This window comes from Antechinus flavipes, chromosome 4 (assembly GCF_016432865.1).
Source record: "Antechinus flavipes isolate AdamAnt ecotype Samford, QLD, Australia chromosome 4, AdamAnt_v2, whole genome shotgun sequence".
Classification (NCBI taxonomy): Eukaryota; Metazoa; Chordata; class Mammalia; order Dasyuromorphia; family Dasyuridae; genus Antechinus; species Antechinus flavipes.
The window spans coordinates 206104030-206120720 of NC_067401.1; positions in this window are offsets into that span (position 1 = coordinate 206104030).

The following is a 16691-nucleotide window of genomic DNA, read 5'->3' on the forward strand; positions in this document are numbered from 1 at the left end:
ATTTGGACTACCTGAAAGTTATGACCAAAAAAGAGAATCTTAGCAACAATAATACAAAGAAATAATTTGTCCTGAAGTGATCGAACAAGAGGGAAAAGTAGAAATAGGAAAAGAAAAACCCAAAAATCCCACCAATCACTACCTCAAAGATATCCTACAAGGAAAACATAAGAGTATCTTTACTAAATGTTGAAAACCCCACATCAAAGAGAAAAATGTTAAAGCAACAACAAATAATTCAAATATGCTGGAGCTACAATAAGAATTGCACAATATTTATCAGTGGCTACAATAAAAGCCCCCAGGTCCTGGAATACTATGTTGATAATCAAAAGAACTAGAATTAAAGCTAAAAATAGCAAAATTAAGTATAATATAGAATGAAAAAATGGATATTCAATGAACTGTAAGATTTTCAAGATTTTGTCTCAAACTGGAACTCCACAGAAAATTTGTCATAGAAGAGTCAACTCAAAGATTAATTTCAGTATTTTATTTTTCCAAATATACATAAAGATAGTTTTCAACATTAATTTTTGTGATCCAAATTGGACTTGCCTTGAATCACTGCTTTGTTGAGAAGAGCCAGATCTATCACAGTGGATCATCACAACAGAGAACAAAAAAAATTAACCTACAAAGAAGCAAAGAAAAGATGGACAATTATGAATACAATGTCTTCCATTACTTTATATGCTTTCTTGAAATGGACATTTGTTATATATTTTGAATCCTCCCTGATGTTCTGAACACATGACAATTTGTTTTTGTTTTTGTTTTTTCTTTTTCTGTCATTTTCTATTTTGTGTTTTTTTTTTTTCTTATTTTGCATTTGTTTTAAATACATTAAAAAATAATTGAAACTATTGGGAAAAAAATTGAGGTTCTCTTATGGGAATTCTCCCTTTCCCCTCTTCCTCCTTTTCTATCACTCAAGCATTTTCTCCCCCATCCCTTCATTTCTCTTATCTTCATTCTATTCCCATATACTATCTCTTTCCTTGTTTATAAACATGCTTGTCTCCCTTATCCTTTTTTTTTTTTTACATGTTTTTAGAAATGTCAATGAAGAGAGGTTCAAATGCAGAAATGTTCTTTAAAAATCTTTCCAGGGAAATTGAATGGATGCCCATCAATTGGAGAATGGCTGGGTAAATTGTGGTATATGAATGTTATGGAATATTATTATTCTGTAAGAAATGACCAACAGGATGAATACAGAGAGGCTTGGAAAGACTTACATGAATTGATGCTAAGTGAAATGAGCAGAACCAGGAGATCATTATACACTTCAACAACAATACTAGATGAGGATCAATTCTAATAGAAGTAGCTCTCTTCAACAATGTGAGGATCCAAATCGGTTCCAATCGATCAGTAATGAACAGAACCAGCTACACCCAATGAAAGAACACTGGGAAATGAGTGTGGATAACAACATAGCATTTAAACTCTTTCTATTATTGTTGCGTGCATTTTTGGTTTTTTTCCCAGGTTATTTTTACCTCCTTTCTAAATCCGATTTTTCTTATGTAGCAAAACAACTATATAAATATGTATACATATTGTAATGCTGGAGAAACTGAGCAAGATAGAGATTAGAAAGTATTTAATAATTTATTTAAAAGAGAGAGATTTACTGGGACCAGATGAATCAATGGTTTGGTGAGACTATGAGTCTATGTTCTCCAAGAATCCAGCAAACAATGAGAATTCTCAATGACCTATATACATACATGTGGCTCAGGCTCAGGGGGTAGACCTAGGTGGGGGTGGAGTCAGGGTGCTGAGAGCAGGAACGGGACTCTGATAATCTGGTTCTGACAGAATAAGGAACCATGGTGGGGAGGAACCCTGGATATGAGGAGAGACATCTTGATAAGAGGGTATCTGACATTTTGATAGCTTGGGATGGGGAGAGGCATTCTGATATTCTAAAACATAAGATCTTTTATTCTTATCAAATATTCTGATAAAGAGGGAAGGGAGGTTTTGCAGGACTGAGAAGCAGGGAAACTGAGTCAGAACTAGGTCAGAATAATTATGGAAACTGAGAACTGTGGCATAACATTTCACACTCTCTTCTGAATATTCAAATCATTGAATTACCTTCCTCTAGAAGGTCTTAGGACCATAATTTTGATCAACCCTTTGTAAAGCAAATAAATCAAAGTAAAACTAGAAAATGCAAGGACTCATGGCAAGGACCAGTCTCTCCCTGATAACCCTAGAATTATTAGCATCAAACAGCTTCCCTCACTTAAGGAGACACACAGGCCTCCCTGTTTAGGTCCTCTGCAGTTGGGGAGCATCTCAGCCAGAGAATCAGTTTGAGATGGACAGTTCACTGTGAGTTAGAGCTGTGGTCATTTGGGCATTTAACTCAGCTTCTGCTGAGTAGCAGTGCTCAAGACAGTCCTGCTGCCCATCTTAAGAGGAGCACCCCACGTCTGTCAGGAACTCCAAAAGAGGGAAAAAGTTGGGCCTGGAGTATCTCCATATGTTCCCCTCTCTATAGAAACAGGAACTGCTACTAGGAGACAGATTTCTGAGCAAATTATGCAGTTAGACCAAGGCAGGCAACCCCAAATTATTAGAGTCCTGATATCAAAATGCTGAAATACTAATTAAGGAACTGGGGTAACAGAAGTGGAGAAACTGCCAGTCCCAGGACAGGTGTCTAATTTCTGGTTGTTTCTTAAAAAATACTCCCCCAAACTGAGTCTGCCAGGGCAATTACAGCAATTTTAGGGGATTTCAAAATTAAAACATTACCAGCAAATCATAGTTCAATAAATTTTAAGCAAGGAGTTAAGTAATTTCCAATTCAATCTGAACTAATGAAATAGGGGGTAGGGCAGAAGTACCTAAGAAAAATACATCAGTTTTTCCCAATTTCCTGACCAGTTTCAACCAGTTTCCTTACTCTCCTTTTTTTCCAAGGAAAAGAAATTATCAAATGACTATTCCACATATAAATCCCAAGAGTGAATAACAATTCCTATACATAACAGACTAGTACAGTAAGTTTCCTAAAAATCCCTCAAACATATAGCAATAGTTACAGTTTTAACAAATTCCAGTTTTAACAAATCTTAAACACAGTGATACAGTTAAAATTTTAACAATAATTCAACCACTTTCCCACTCCCCAATATAAGTCCAAATTACATCAGGAGCCTGCTTCCCGCTGAGGAGATGCTCTGTCCAGAGAGGGATAGGCGTGGCCATACTACCTGCTACCAAAGTTTCAGATGGGCTGATCCATGTCTCAGAAGCAAGTCAATACCTGTAATTTCGACCAAAATCTAGAACAAAAATACAAATCTAACAAAAGAAGGTTAGACCAGACTGATACAAAATGTGAATAGGCCAGTATGCATTGGCCAGCAGCTTCCCAAGAGATAAAATGCACACTTTTGTACTCTCATTACTTAGAAACCTTTAAAAACCTGAATATCCACAGACAAATATTCAGTAAGAGACATGACCAGGTTAAATACCCATTTGCCAAGTATTTAGGATATAATGATTACATATAATCAGGTATAACATATAACCAGATTGGGAATAGCAGGTATGACATTTCCCAGAATGCAAAAGGAGATTTTTTTTTTTAAGCCAGACGATGTCTTTAAAAAGACACCCAGATTTATACTCTGGAATGCCCAGAGTTGTGCCAACTGGCACACAGATGTGTCTTAGACACCAGGTAGTGCCCTCTGCGTCCAGGGTCACTACGCCCAGAATTTATGCCCATCAGCATTTCATAATTCTGGGAATCCACATGCTAGCATACAGACAGAACAAAACAGGTCTTAAGATTTAACCAGATGGTACCCAAAGAGTACTCAGACAGACTTACTCTACTGTGGAGACTATAATTTTGTTCTCCTGTGGAGGTGTCCACTGTTGGGCTTCAGGCACAGTTGTGGCTGGAAACTGCTCATTCCTGGAGGCTCTGGAAAAAATCCAGAGGGCCGGCCTCTCCAGGCCGAGAACCCACATTCCCAGCCACCCTGAGGCCCAAGGGGGGGACCCGAAAGTCGCTTATCTCAATCCTGCTCATTTTCTAACATCTCGCTGGGGGCTCCAAAATGTAACACAGGAGAAACTGAGCAAGATAGAGATTATATACCTATATACACATGGCTCAGACTCAGGGGGTAGACTCAGATGGGGGCAGAGTCAGGGTGCTGAGAGCGGGAACGGGACTCTGACAATCTAGTTCTGACAGGGTGAGGGGAGGCATGGGGGGGAGGAACCCCGGAGATGGGGAGATGCATCTTGATAAGACAATATCCAACATTCCAGTAGCTTGGGATGGGGAGAAGCATTCTGATATTCTAAAACATAAGATCTTTTATCCTTGTCAAGTATTCTGATAAAGAGGGAGGGGAGCTTCTGCAGGACTGAGAAGCAGGGAAACTGAGTCAGGACTGGGTCAGGATAATTATGGAAACTGAGAACTATGACATCACAATATATTGTATCTAGGATATATTTTAACATATTTAACATGTATTGGACTACCTGCCATCTAGGGGAGGGGGTGGAGGGAAGGAGGGGAAAAGTTGGAACAGAAGTTTTTGCAAGGGCCAGTGTTGAAAAATTACCCATGCATATGTTTTGTCAAAAAGCTATAACAAATTTTTAAAAAGATCTTTTCGGGAGCCAGCTAGATGGCACAGTGGATAGAGCACTGGCTTTGAAGTCAGGGGAACCTGAGTTCAAATTCAGTCTCAGATATGTAATACTTCCTAGCTATTCCTTGCTCCCTGAGCAAGTCACTTAACCCCAATTGCCTCAGCAAATAAATAAAGAAAAATTTAAAAATACATTTATTAATTGCCCCTTATTTGCCAAAGATCTTCCCAGGTAGTCAGTCCACATTTATTAATTGCCAATTATGAGCCACTTGATCCTCTCCAGATGGTGAGGATGATCCAGAACCATCAGAGGCAAGGAGCAGATGACAACACTTCCAATAAAGTTACATATTTCCTCTGATGTGACACGGTAATGATGAGTAGCAGCTTTAGGGCCACGGTGACACTTTGGACAGAGAGACCTCTGTGGAGAGGTTTCCCCTTCTTCTAGAGGAGATGAATAAGGATTCTCCCAAGTCCCTATTACTTAGAATTACTACCAAGTCAACTAAGGAATCCCCTTTCTTTCAGATCAATATCAAACTTTATTGTTATTGTTGTTCAGTTGTCATCTTCCTGAGTTCAAATCTGTCTTTAGATACTTCCTAGTTGTGTGACCCTGGGCAAGTCACTTTACCCTGTTTGCTTCAGTTCCTCATCTGTAAAATGAGCTGGAGAAGGAAATAGCAAACTACCCCTGTGTATTTGCCAAGAAAATCCCCAAATGAAGGCGTGGAATGTCAGACATGACTGAAAAATGACCACAAAAGTATATACACATTCACCATACTTGGATAATAATAGTTTCATCTCTTTCAAGTTATAAGAAAACGAGGTACCACCCAAAAATAAAGTTTTTTTGATTCCTCTCCAAACTCCTTTTTTTCAGGTAGGAGTTATAAAAAACTTTGCCAGAGAAAAGGAAACTTTCCAATTGGGTGAGATTTGTACAATATCTTTTCAAATTATCAGGAATTTTTGCCCAAACCACAATTGTCCCCTCTTGCTCAAATTTCATCAATTGATCATATTATACCTTTTGCCTATATAGTATGCATTTCCTTTAGAAACTTTACCCTCTTGAGCAGATCCCCATCTGGAGCATACTACAAAGTGAATTCATTTCTACATAAGCCATGGAGGAATAATTCTCTATTTTAGTCACTTGCTAAATTTAGATAACTGTAAAAGAAGGTCTTGGAGATCTGGGCCAAAAGGATAGGCCTGAGGTCAGAAAGATTCATCTTCCTGTGTGATTCTAAAGAACTCACTTCACCTGTTGCCATTTCACCTGTAAGCTGGAATTGCTGGTGGAGTTGTGAAATGATTCAGCCATTCTGGAAAGCCCAAAAGGTTATTCAGCTGTGCATACCCTTTGATTCAGCAGTGTTGCTCCTGGGTCTGTATCCTAAAGAGATCATAAAAAAGAAAAAAGGACCCTTATTTGCAAAAATGTTTGTAGCAGCTCTTTTTGTAATTGCAAAGAACTGGAAATTGAATGGATGCCCGTTAGTTGGAGAATGGCTGAAAAAGTTGTTGTATATGAATGTAATGGAATATTATTGTTCCATAAGAAATGGTGAGCAGACTGATTTTGGAAAAGCTTGGAAAGACTTACACGACCTGATACTGAGTGAATTGAGTAGAACCAAGAAAAAATTATACGTAATAAGATTATGTGATTATCATGGACTTGGCTCTTTTCAAGCCAATTCCAATAGATTTGAGATGGGAAGTGCTATATGCATCCACAGAGAAAACTATAGGGACTGAATGTGGATAAAAGCATAGTATTTTCAATTTTTGTTGTTGTTTGCTTGCTTGTTGTTTTTCTCTTGTGGTTTTTTTCCCTTTTGATTTGATTTTCCTTGTGCAGAATGATGAATATGGAAATATGTTTAGAAGAATTGCACATGTTTAACCTATGTCAGATTGCTTTCTGTCTTGGGGAGGAGGTAGAGGGGAGGAAGGGAGAAAAATTTTAAACACAAAGTTTTGCAGGGGTGAATATTGAAAATTATCTTTGCGTATATTTGGAAAAATAAAATACTGTTTAAAAATAGAGTTGGAGGAGGAAATGGCAAAGGACTCCAGTATCTCTGCCAAAAAAACTTCAAATAGGATTTTGAAGAGTCGGACAGAACTGAAACCACAAAAGTAAGCCTTCAGAGAAATCCCCCAGGCTATGGAAATTAGTGCAAGTAAGTATTAGTACCATTAAAACCTTCTCCAGTGACTCAAAAATGAGTTTTTGTTTTGTTTGTTTGTTTTTTTTTAATTTCTCCTTCAGCTACTTCAGCTCTTCGGCAGAAAGAGGCTAGCAACTTCCAGCTCTTTCAAGATAGGAAATCACCCTCCTCTTCCTCCTCTTCTCCGTTTCCTCTTTTTCCTCCTAGGATACCTTTCTTTTTGTGTCATGGCTCAAATCTCGGGAGGAACCTGAACCTCTGAGAGACTGCAGGCTGGGCTCCTGCCTGGGGTTCCCAGCAGGAGAGATTTCTTCTTCACTTGTATAACCATGAGCCCTCAACTCTCTTTGTGCCATCCCTGAAAGCCCCATATCTTTTTCTAGTTACTAAATGGAGAAGGATCAAAATACTTTCAGTCTTAATAGGCCGGCAGTCCAACTTATCAATCAATACACTCCATTAAACTACCATGTGTCAGGCACTCTACTAAGATCCTGGGATGCAAAAAGAGGCAAAAGATAGTGCCTGCCCTCAAAGCGCTTACATCACCAGAAAATACTGGTCTTGGCTATTTCTTTACCCTCCTAAGCAGCTTCCTCTTACACTCACCAATTCTTCTGCTTTCCCATCCCAAAAAGAGGACTCCCATTACACAATGGGGAACCAAGCTATAGAACCAGGCACAAATCAAAAGTGACCAGTACTGACATCAGGCCCAAGAATAAGCCCCAGCATTTCCTACCTGAGAGAGTGGGGGGCACATTCTTTTGGAAATTAATAAATAAATTGGATCAAAAATGGACTCTCATGTATGAGGAACAGCAAGGATGTTGGTATTGTTGTGTCATAGAATGTGGATGGAAATAAAGTATAAGACTGGAGAAGTAGGAAGGAGCCAGATCATGAATTTAAAAACCTAGGACAAGATTTTAAATTTGATCATGGAAATAAGAAGCTAGTGGAATTTTTTAAATGGAGGAAGATAACATAGATCTGTAGAAAGATCGCTTTAGTAACTGAGTAGAAGATGGACTGAAGTGGTGAGATATTTTAGGTAGAGAGGCTCAGCACCAGCTATTAGTCCAGATGTGAGGTGATGGAGGACTAGGACCAGGAGGGTGACAATGTCAGAGTAGAGAAGGACACATATAGGGGGGACTTAAGACACTGAGCTCTCCAGCCTGGCTAACTAGGAGGATGGATTTACTCCAGACAATAATAAAGAAGTTAGATAAAAGATAGGGTTTTAGGGGGAAAAATAATGAGTTCACATGCCCAAAGGGCTATAAAACTCTGCATATCCTTTGATCTAGCAGTGATTGTTCAGCTTCATGTTTGATGTTCTAAATAACAATTTCCTAGAGGGTATAATATAGATCACTTTCTCTTGTTTAAATCGTTGTCAATAATACATCCTAATGCATTTTTTTTTTTTTTTTTTTTGCATCCTTATGTTTCCTTTTGTGGTACAAGAAATGTAAATGTCTTTCCTACTTACTTTGTATAATTAAATACCTTTAATTGATTTTTCCTGGGATTCTTAGCAAGGGAAGGAAGTGTAAAAGAGCCTAAACAATGAGAAAAAAAAGCCTGACCCCTCTCTTTTTAGGAGGCTAGACTCTCCCAGGACTGAATTTACTTCTCTTGAGCCCAGAGTCAAGGCCCTTGGTGGGAGAGGGCTTCTTCTTTCTCCTGGCCCATTGGTTTGTTACAAATGCATTCTAAAATTTCCCCAGGAATCAAAGTCAAAGTCACTGTTTCCACCAGTAAAGATCCATCTTTTGACTCTTTTGGAAAACTGGGACATTTGCCTATCTCTAGTCTTGTGACAACCCACTTTATTCTCTAGGGTTTTTCAAAGATCACTGACCAGAGCTCAGCCATCAACATCTTAAGGCTTTTTCACTATACCAGAGTGTAGTTCATTCAGGCCTAGTAAAGTAACTTAAAAGCATTGAGGACAGACAGATAGTCTTACTGCCCTCATTTATCTCAGGTTACAATTCCCTGTTAACCATCCCCCCCTCCCTTCCTAGTCTGAAGCTTTTTCTCTTTGACAGAGGACACAGAAGGAGAACAGAATTTGAATAATTCTGTCTTCTTCCCATTATTCATTATGATCATTCCATCTACTCCACAGTAGGTCCTTTCTCTTCTTTGATTAATATTCAAGACAAAGTGAACTGATTCTGGCTTTTAACATTCCTATTCTTACAAGGCCATACTGTACTTTTATGCTCACTTTCTTTATCTGAATTCTTGGTACGTTATTTTGAACCTGAATTGTTTTGCTGAGCTCCCTGAGCAGACTTTGCTTTTAAAATGTTTTGTATAGGTGTTGTCAGAATTTCAGTTTTGAGAAATTTCTGTTGGGAGAACCCCAAAACTGTCCTGACCTGGAGGAGGGGGAAACCATGAGGTAAAACTCCTTGAAGGGGAGAAATTTTCCTTGAATTCTAGAGAAGCTCTCCCCTGAGAAAGACCCACCTCAGGGAATCAAGTTTTATTCTATTATCCAGGAGGAGACCAGCAACACTCTCCATCGATAACACTCACTACTGATTACACCCTCTATTGAGTTGAGTCCAGTACCACTCTTAAATGGTCTCAATTGGCTGGAGATCTAGATTTGATATTTCTTTCTACCTCTATTGAGCTGAAGATTGGCTCAGGACCACTCCCAGTGGTCCCAATTCAATGTGTGTGTGTGTGGAGAGTTCTGGGTCTGGGGGCAGTAACAGTATTGGGGGAGTCTCCTGTTCAGTTGAAATTTCAGTCTCAAATCTCTTTTAAAGGGCAACTTGGGGCTTATTTCTTTGCAGAGACCCAAAGTGGGACAATACCTTGTCAAGGAACCCCTCTCTCTCCTTGACATAGCTGACCGCTGAGAGGAGACCCCTTCTTCTCAGTGTTAACACACCCTTGTTTATCTCTCTTACAAAATTTTTCTACATCCATTGTTTATCCCTCTTCCAGGACTTAGTCACTCAGAGGTCAGCCTCCTAGCAAAAGCTCACTTCTCAATGACAATAAACTTCTATTTTTTGCCAATTAATATTTCGGTTTGTGAATTCCTTCGCATTGAACCTCTGCGCCCACCCAAAGGGGTTCCCACAACTCTACCCTGCGCCAAACCTCATCATTTGGTTCCCTGATGACTAGGATCCCCGAAAACCTGGACGAGCTAAAAGCCTTTAGTTGTTGTTGTTGTCTATTCTATAGCTAGACACTCAACCACCCAGGAAGGTTTGAGTCATCTGGAGACCCAGGCTTGAGCAGTAGATTCTCAGGGACTCCTGGTTGAGAATATCTGCATTCTCTGACAAAAGGGCCCCCTTACTCAGGAGCATTTTGTCTTTGTCCATCTCTAGAGACATCTAGAGACAGATGAGGAGTTATAAAATTGGGGAACTTAAGACAGAAAATGGGCAAAAATGGGACAAAACATCTCTGCTTCTAAAAATACTTCCCTAAGCAGAGATAGATTTGACTTGAAAAATCTCAAGGCTGGAAAGCTTAAGATACTGCTTAGATTTGCTGGACAGGAATCAGACTTCCTCCAGCCCCTCTAGAGACAAAGGAGCCTTCCTTCGCATCTCTATGCACTCCTAAATCCCTTTCAGAACTGGACTTTATCTTTTTAACTCTCTCTCACCTGAACTAAATCCTGGGACTTCCAGTTTTTTTTCAGGATGCTGATTTTAACGTCTGCCCTCAGGTAGAAGTGGCTGAGACACTCTGAGCCCCAAAGTGCCTCTTTCACATCCCTCCCAGACTGAGGAGAAACCTGGCCATTCTGGGGACCCCACCCAGCTTTTTAAGGGGTCCAAGGCCAATGCCCTCCTTGATCTGTCCTGGGGAGATAAACAGAGGAACCTGCAGAAGCCAATTTTGAACCCTCAAGTTTCTCCCACTCTGCTGTTACAAACAGCTGTTGGAGTCTTTAATGACAGGAATTAGACTTTAGCCAAGCAGAGAGGTCATGGAATTAAAGTGAGATTTGGAGAAACATCTCTACTCTTGTCTGCTACTCCCGGGAACTACAGAGATCTGTGCTCTGAACTTCCCAATTCTTGCCCTGAGCTCATGCAGGAGGAGCACTGGAGGACTGCCCACAGGGGTCAAGCCGGCTCCCCAATGCCTGTCCTCCCGTAGGGGTTTGGGGCTTAGTCAAGCTCCCCTTTGCTCCAGTCCCAATGACGGAACCCTCGATATTCCCGGAAGTGGGTAAGAACATTCCATTTCTTTCTCCTTCACTCTCTGCAACTCTGATCTCTCCTTCCCCTCCACCCATAGAGTGGGGATAGTAGTGGGGCTCGAGATCTGTCTTGGGACCTCTCCCTGCCTTGCCAGCTTGGTAACCTGCCACTTAAATACTGCTATCCTGTTCCCTTATTGGGGTACTATTTAGTGGTGAGATTGGGGACTCAATCTTTTCAGACCTCCAGAAAAATTTTTCACTCACTAACTTTTAGGAGATCCTGAGAAGTTTACCAGCCATCTGTAATGGGATGGCCATACCCATCCCAGACCCCTTGTCTATCTCTTAAAGGAGCTGGAGTTGCTAGCCCTTTCAGAAAGCATGCTTATACTGGGCTTGGTTTCCCTGGCCTGGCCCTCCTGCCTTACAGCAGTGGCTGCCATGGCCCTTTTAACTGAAGAAGCCTCAAAATAATTTTGGGACATCCTTACTGCCACAGTCCACCAGCTGGCCAATGAAACTGCTAGCCTGGTTTATTAATGCTTTTTTCCCTCAGAACTGAAAGGCCCTAAAGGCCTCAGGGCACTTGCTAAGCCTGCCTAAGCTCCTGGCAGAGACAAACAGCCCAGCTTTTACTTCTCAGGTATTTCAAAATACTCCTGTGATGGGCTCTGGAGGAAGAAGGATGAAGTTGTCTGCATCCTTCTTTCTCTCACTCTCCTACCTAACTTTTTCTCACTCCAAAGATGAGAACTTTTTTGCTCCTAGCATGTTCTCTCCTACCTTTCTTGATTGGCATATTATGCCTTTGCCAGCAATTAACTCCTTAACTACTTTTAGCTAGGGAGCTCTGTGGGCAATATTGTTGGCTGGGCTATCAGCATTCTTAAAGCAGCCCACAGACAGGACTTGATGCATTTTCTGCAAAAGGCCCCATTCCCAAACATCACCATCTCAACCGTGGATGATACCCCACTTTTAATCTGCTCCCGAGATCTGTTTCCTGGAGTCTCAATATTCAAATTTTCAACTGCTCTTCAGTCGGGAGAACATGGGACGACTGATTGGGACGGCCAACACTCCTTAGATGCCCCTGCTGCTGTTTTCAGATCTCACACCTCCCCTCCTGGCATGAACCCCCAAGTGAATTTAGGGATATCTCTAGGACCCTTGGCAGCTTGAAGCAATTACAGAAGAGACCTTCGTCCTTTACTCCAAATGAATTTGGGGTAACTGCTTGAGAGGGGAAATGATGAGAGAACCCCAAACTCTCTTGACCTGAAGGAGAGGGAAACCATGAGGTAAAACTCCTTCAAGGGAAGAAATTCTCCTTGAACTCTAGAGAAGCTCTCCCCTGCAAAAGACCCACCCCAGGGAATTAAGTTTCATTCTATTATCCTGGAGGAGACCAGCTACATCCTCCATTGATAACATTCACTACTGATTACATCCTCTATTGAGTTGAGTCCAGGACCCCTCCTACTTAAATGGTTTCAATTGTCTGGAGATCTAGATTAGATATTTCTTTTTACCTCTATTGAGCTGAAGATTGGCTTAGGACCACTCCCAGTGGGTGGTCCTATTCAATGGAGGGGGGAGGGGATTTGGGCCTAGGGGCAGTGACCGTATTGGGGGAGTCTTGTTCAATTGAAACTTCAGTCTCAAATCTCTTTTAAAGGGCAACTTGGGGCTCATTTCTTTGCAGAGACCCAAAGTAGGACCATACCTTATCAAGGAACCTCTCTCTCGCCTGCCTGCCAGCACCCTGCCTTCTAAGAGGAGACCCCTTCTTCTCAGTGTTTACACACCCTTGTTTATCTCTCTTACAGAATTTTTCTACACCCCTTGTTTATCTCTCTACCAGGACTTAGTCACTCAGAAGTCAGCCCCCTAGCAAAAGCTGACTTCTCAGTGACAATAAACTTCCAATTTTGCCAATTAATATTTCAGGTTTGTGAATTCTTTCACATTGAACCTCTGCGCCCACCCAAAGGGGTTCTCACAACTCTCTGCCCTGCGCTGAACCTCATCATTTCCATACCTCTTAATTTCCCTATAGAATGGGATCCCACCTGTCTTTCCCACCCCCAGTCCACCCGAATTCTAGGGCACAAAACAGATTTTTTTCCAGAAATTATTTCTTTCCAAATTTCCAGTCATTTCCATCAGAAAGATCAACCTTTGCTATTCCTCTTTTTGAGATTTTTTTTGGAGGGAGAGGGAAACAACTGGAGTTAAGTGACATACCCAAGGTTACAGGGCTAGGAATAGTTAAGTGTTTGAGGCTGCATTTAAACTTGAGTCCTGCTGACTCCACTGTGCCATCTACCTGCCCCTCTGCTATTCCTCTTGAGTGTTGTGGTTGTTCTGTCATGTCTGACTCTCTGTGGCCCCATTTAGGATTTTCTTAGCAAAGATACTAAAGTGGTTTATCATTTCCTTCTCTAGCTCATTTTATAGATAAGGAAACTGAGGCAAATAGGATAAAGTGATTTGTCCAGGTTCAGAAGTGTCTGAAGCCAGATTTGAGCTCCAACAGCTGAGTCTTCTAACCACTCTACCATTATTCTTGACTAGGACATATTAGGCAGCTGAGTGGTACAGGGGATAGAGCTCTTTATCTGGAGTCAGGAAAACTCAAATTCAAATCCTGTGTCAGACACTTCCTAGCTGTATGAACCTGGACAAGTCACTTAACTGCTGTGTGCCCCAGTTTCTTCAACTGTAAAATGGAAATCATAATAACAGCTACTCCCAAGGTGGATATTTGTAAAGTGCTTTGCATAGTGCCTGGCATGCAATAAGCACTTAATAAATACTTGTTTCTTTCTTTCCTTTCTATCCACTCAACATCCCTGTAATTTTCTGGCCCAAAGTTCTCCTGCACTCCCCTTTATGTATTATCTCCCCAATTAGACTATAAGTTTCTTAAGAGCAGAAATGGCCTTTGCTTTGGTAATTTGTGCCCCTAACACAATTCTTAGCATATAAAATCTGTTTAATAATTTTTTTTTCCCATTCATGCTTCTACTCAGGAATACATCTTGATATGCAACAATGCTCCATTAACCCATTAATCTAATACTTTTCCAACAGGGTAGCACCAACTAAGGCAGACTTGTCTTATTCATATGCCCCTGTATTTTTTACTCAAATAACATTTTCTATCAGAAACACAGGAAGTTCAAGAGGGTTTCTCCTGAATTAGTTGTTGCACTTGATTAGACAGTCAGAAAACAAAAAACTGAACTGCTTTTTGGTGAAGTGCAGAGTAGCATTCCAAAGGGACAAGATAAGTGCAACTGAATTCATAATACTACTTTTATTTCCCAGTAGAAATGGGCTCAAAATAGTGATAATACGCAAAGTGGAGAATACTTTTGTCTTTTTAGTAAAGGACTCAATCAATCTTTCTCTTTTCTCTCATTCTCTCTGTCTTTCTCTTTCTGTCTTCTTTTTTTCTCTCCGTCTTTCTCTTTCTGTCTTCTTTTTCTTTCTCCCCTCCCTCTCTTTGTCTTTCTCTCCCCTCCCCCATTCTTCCCTTCAGTCCCCTCTTCAATTCCACTTTCCAGGTATCCACTGATCAGAGCTCTAGCACTTTAGAAAGTCTAGAAATTCCTAGTGAGTCCAGTCTCATGGTCACCTAGACAGGACACTTTAATGTGTCCTCCTGGAGAAGGACATATTTCCCAGAGGAAGATGCCCATGGTTGGTAGAAAATCATGCCCAAGAAACATAGCATGGATGGTGAGCTTGCCAGTATGTTAGGAAGACTTGGAGGTTCTTGCAAGAAGCACAAGGAAATGTCAGAAGTGACAGACTTGACATTTGACTTAAGAATCTAAATTTAAGGAGGGCACCTAGGTCGACTATCTCTTCATTTCCTACAAGGTCACACTTTTCCTAACTTTTCCATCATTCCCCTGCTCCTGTCTTCCTCTTCTTCCTTTTCAATGTTGGCTTTCCCATCATAATGTAAGCTTCTTGAGGTTAGACTTTTTTATATGTGTAAAATTTATTATGTAAGCATTCTTTTTTTTTATTTTCAAATTATTATTATAGCTTTTTTATTTACAAGATATATGCATGGGTAATTTTTCAGCATTGACAATTGCAAAACCTTTTGTTCCAACTTTTCCCCTCCTTCCCCCACCCCCTCCCTCAGATGGCAGGTTGACCAATACATGTTAAATATGTTAAAGTATAAATTAAATACAATATATGTATACATGTCCAAACAGTTATTTTTCTGTATGAAGAGAATCGGACTTTGAAATAGTGTACAATTAGCCTGTGAAGGAAATCAAAAATGCAGACGGACAAAAATAGAGGTATTGGGAATTCTATGTAGAGGTTCATAGTCTTTTCACAGAGTTCTTTCACTGGGTGTAGCTAGTTCAATTCATTACTGCTCTATTGGAACTGATTTGATTCATCTCATTGTTGAAGAGGGCCATGTCCATCAGAATTGACCATCATATAGTATTGTTGTTGAAGTATATAATGATCTTCTGGTCCTGCTCATTTCACTCAGCATCAGTTCGTGCAAGTCTCTCCAGGCCTTTCTGAAATCATCCTACTGGTCATTTCTGTAAGCATTCTTTTTTAAAAGCTTTTTATTTTCAAAACATATGCATAGTTTTCAGCATTCATCCTTGCAAAACCATGTGTTCCAATTTTTTTCTCCTTTCCTTCCCCCCACCTCCTCCCCTAATCCAATACATGTTAAATATGTACAATTCTTCTATATATATTTCCACAAATATTATGCTAACAAAAGAAAAATCAGATCAAAAAGGAAAAAATAAGAATGAAAATGAAATACAAGCAAACAACAACAATAAAAGTGAAAATACTATGTTGTGATCCACACTTAGTCCCCACAGTCCTCTCTCTGGCTGCAGATGGTTTCCTCCATCACAGGATCATTGAAAGTGGCTTGAATTACCTTGATGTTAAAAAGAGTCATGTCCATCAATTGATCATCATATAATCTTGTTGCTGTGTATAATGATCTCCTATTCACTTCACTTAAATCAGTTCATGTAAGTCTCTCAAGGCCTTTCTGAAATTATCCAGCCAATTATTTCCTTTTTAAAATTATTATTAAAGCTTTTTATTTTCAAAATATATGCATGGATTATTTTTCAACATTGACCCTTGCAAAACCTTGTGTTCCAAATTTCCCTTTCTTCTTCCTACTCCTTTCCCTAGATGGCAAGTAATCCAATATATGTTAAACATGTGCATTTCTTCTATACACATTTCTACAATTATCATGCTGCATAAGAAAAATCAGATCAAAAAGGAAAAAATTAGAAAGAAAACAAAATACAAGCAAACAACAAAAAGAGTGAAAATATCTATCCACACTCAGCTGCCACAGTCCTTTCTTTATGTGTAGATGGCTTTCTCCATCACAAGATCATTGGAACTGGTCTCAGTCATCTCATTTTGGAACTGATTGTATCTTATAGAACAATAATATTCTATAACATTTATATACCAAAACCAATCATTCTCCAACTGATGGCCATCCATTAAGTTTTAAGTTCCTTGCCACTACAAAAAGGGCATTTTTGCACATGTAGATCCTTTTCCCTTGTTTATGATCTCTTTTGGAACACAGACTCAGTAGAAATACTACTGGAT